The sequence below is a fragment of the Mya arenaria genome, chromosome 13 (genome assembly GCF_026914265.1).
Source record: "Mya arenaria isolate MELC-2E11 chromosome 13, ASM2691426v1".
Classification (NCBI taxonomy): Eukaryota; Metazoa; Mollusca; class Bivalvia; order Myida; family Myidae; genus Mya; species Mya arenaria.
The window spans coordinates 110066-113855 of record NC_069134.1 but is presented as its reverse complement, the minus strand read 5'-3'; the positions used below and the strand labels follow the sequence as shown (position 1 = coordinate 113855).

General features: G+C 34.0%; 1 pseudogene; it reads left to right on the top strand.

The window, feature by feature from the left end:
* The first annotated feature begins 316 nt into the window (after positions 1–316).
* On the top strand, positions 317–2584 carry LOC128213745 (putative nuclease HARBI1; annotated as a pseudogene).
* Positions 2585–3790: the final 1206 nt, after the last annotated feature.

The window sequence follows — 3790 nt, the reverse complement described above, 5'->3', positions numbered from 1 at the left end:
TGTTTTAGTATAAAAAAGTATACCCCACCCATATTTTTGTAAACATTATTTTACCGATAAAAGTTCTATCGCCTGATACATATTACTTAAAGATTCAAAATAAATGCAATTGAATGTTAGTAAATGTAAGATTATTATACAGTTAAATTTGACATTCTTTTAATAATACATTTTATAGTACTTAACGATATACTGTAGTGTTGTATCTATATATACAATATCTATTTTGCTGAATTTGATTCCTCCAAAGATAAGCCCCCTGAAGAATATATTTTGTCCTCAGGTGTAATTAAAGTTCTCTTAACCACAGATACTTCCTTGATGCTGACGTGTAGCAATCCTGCTACGGTTCGAGTTGAAGGTTATGTTCCAGACGTAGTGTCAATGTATTCTGATGTGGAATTTCAGTCCCACTTTCGAATGCATCGGTCAACTTTTGAGGTAAAAAATTAGTTAAAATGTAGAGACTTTTATTTTTAAAACATTTGTCCATATGTTTTCAATATGCCAGTATGTCACTGGATGTGATCAAAACAGTAGAGAACTGGTATTCCAAATCGCTCACAAATGTCACATATTTGCAACTTTGGATTCGGTTGTCCGGTTAGCGCAGTAGTTAGTGCACTCGCTTCTCACTAAGGTGACCCATGTTCATTTCCCGGCCTGGGTGCATGTGAGTTTGGTTAGTGGTCACCAAGGCGGGCAAGTGCGTTTTCTCCTGGTACTCCGGTTTTTCCCACAACACAAGACCACACTCTCGCGTAACATCGTGCCAATGAAAGTGAATGATATAAGTTGCAATAGCTTGTTTCACAATCGTTGAAAAATTAAATAAGTTTAAACTAAATTTGGGCCTTTTCAATCAATGAAGATGCTTCGCAATCTGTGCTTGGATACCTATATAACATATAGACACTAACTTCATTGGGTTATAATTATGGTGAACACAGGGATTACTGTGAATGTTATATTTTGAATAATGGTATTTTGTACCAAACCCATTTGTCTCTCTTCCCTAAAGTCCAACTACACCAGCATCAAAATGGAAATCAAACATTAACATACATTTCGTTGTAGAATTGTGTGCATGTTATTAAAGCATATATATATATATATCTGTTTCTATTGACCTACATGTAAGTGTTTAATATACATGTATATTCTCTGTACTTTATCAATGTTTTAGGAGCTGTGTAAAATTGTTGCCCCAGATATGGCCAGGGAAAGATCCATTTCTTTGGAGACGAGAATGCTGGCAACACTTTGGATGTTGGGCAATATGGAGTGTTATCGGAGCGTAGCAGACAGATTTGGCATAAGTAAAGGTATCTGTTAAAACAGATTCTGTACTTTAACATGGCATGTTATGTTCATCTGACTGACACATAATTTAAGTCCATTTCAATTCCACAGTATATTTTTAAACAAGCACTTTTACTCCCAAATAAGATGTACCATAATTAATAATACCCATTACTGTTTTAATTTTTCAAAAAGGTAGAAATAATGTCGAAAAAATGGTTCTTATGAAGGATACCGAGTTTAATTTGAAAGAAATGAGCATAAAACATGATGTTTCTACCTTATGAGAATACACAATATATTAGGGCTTTAAAATACATGTTCACGGTTACAACCTCATTTATCCGAGTAATTAATTTTTGCATGAAAGCATTTTTTGATAACAATTAAAGATTTATTAGTCAAAATTGATGTTTGTTATACATGTGTATATAATGATTTTGATGAAGAGTGTCACATTAATAAAAATCATTAAAATGTTCATTAAATTTACTGGTACTATTTATTTAATGTACATAATCTTTCCATATGGAACTAACAATCATAATTTTGTTACAAACTTGCAATGTATATGTAATACTTTCAATGTCATCTTTCACTGCCAAAAGATAGCTCTCTTACATTCAATAAAAAGATTTGCAAATAACACATGTTATATTAATATTTATTTAATTGTCTATTGAACTTTATGTTTAAGGCACTCTCCATCTGACTGTGATGAGTTCTTCTATGGCCCTTTGTCAACAGAAGAGCAATTTTATTAATTTTCCCACCACGAGAAGGGAGATGGATCAGGTCGCAGAGGGGTTCAGTGCCAGGTGTGGGATTCCTGGAATAGTTGGAGCTGTAGATGGCACACACGTTCCAGTTCCTGCTCCACGATCACAGCACAGGGCTTCTTTCATAAATAGGAAGGGCCTATAGGTTGGCCTGGCTCTGTGCACGATGCAAGAGTTTTCAGGAACTGCCCATTACTAGATGTATGCCAGCAGCTGCCTGCACCTTACCACTTGATTGGGGACTCAGCATATCCGCTATCCAGGTATATGCTAGTCCCATATAGAGACAATGGCCATCTTGATGCTCAACAGAAGAAGTTCAACAAGGCTCACTCGTCAACTAGAGTTGATGTTGAACGTGCGATAGGGCTTTTAAAAAGTTTAGGCGATTAAAAAATCTTGATATGCTTCTGGCTGAACAAATACCAGAAGTTATAACGGCTTGCTGTGTCCTACATAACTTCATTTTGGACAGGGGGGCGAAGATGTCGTGGAAGATGTAGAATATGATTCTGCAAGTGTGGAAGAGGAGGGATGTAGCGATTCACTTAATGCAGCTGGAGAGGAAAAGCGCAGGAACATTGCTAATTTGTTGTAATATCTCTAGCTTAACATGTTGTCGATTCTGTGACATAAACATTATCTTATTTAATTTAAATAGATTTATGGAGCTTTTTCCAACATATTCCAGGGAATTTGTGAATGTATATTCATTTCGAACCCATGCATTTTGTTTGATTCTTATTACTTTAACAGATGTAATTGAAAAATAAGTTAATAGTAATAAAGGTCAATGTATGTTATAGCAGGGATAGAAAGCGATAGTTTCTTCTCTTTGAAACCTTTTGACTTCTTGATCGATGGCCACATTTAGCTGTCAGTACATGTTAATTCAAATGCCCACAATTTAAAGGCATGAGTTGATTATGTTCTATGAACCTAACAATAATGTTATGAGATCTAATTGGGCTCAAGTAGCTTAGTTTATTTTTTTTTTAACTTTTACTTTAAGTTGTTTCAACTTATGAGACCGGGAAAAAATTACATGTAGAACATATTACCCTCATTATGTAACAATATGTATATGAAAACTACAGAAACAAGCTAAATAGCCAAAAGTTAAAGCTGCACTCTCACAGATTTACTGTTTTTCCCACTTTTATATTTTTTGTCTTGGAATTGAAATTTTTTGGCGTAAATATCTGCTAACCAGTGATAAAAGACTTCTGACAACTGGTCAGATCGCAGATCTTCATATTTCCAATCCAAAGGTAATGTTATATGGCTTAAACTGTTACTAACTGTTTAAGAAAAATGCATTAAACATAAATTTTGGGACAGAAATATGTAAAGCTGCGATCTGATCTTTTGTCAGCAGTATATTATCACCGGTTTGCAAATAAATACGCAAAAAATTGCTTGTTTCAAGACAAAAAATAAAGAAGTTGTCAAAACATTCAATCTGTGAGAGTGCAGCTTTAAGACTTAAACATAAAGTTTGTTATAACAAACAAACTTAGTACGTAAACCACAGTAAAAGCATGACCTTCTACCATATTGACGCTATGCCAAAAGTGTAGATGCCTGAACTATCCGCTCGTTTTTGTTTTTAAATCCTGTATATGGACCTTTATTATTGTTTCTAATACGAGATGGGTTACAATTAAAAAACAATAACAAAAGTTACAATTTTATAATTTTGTTTTATT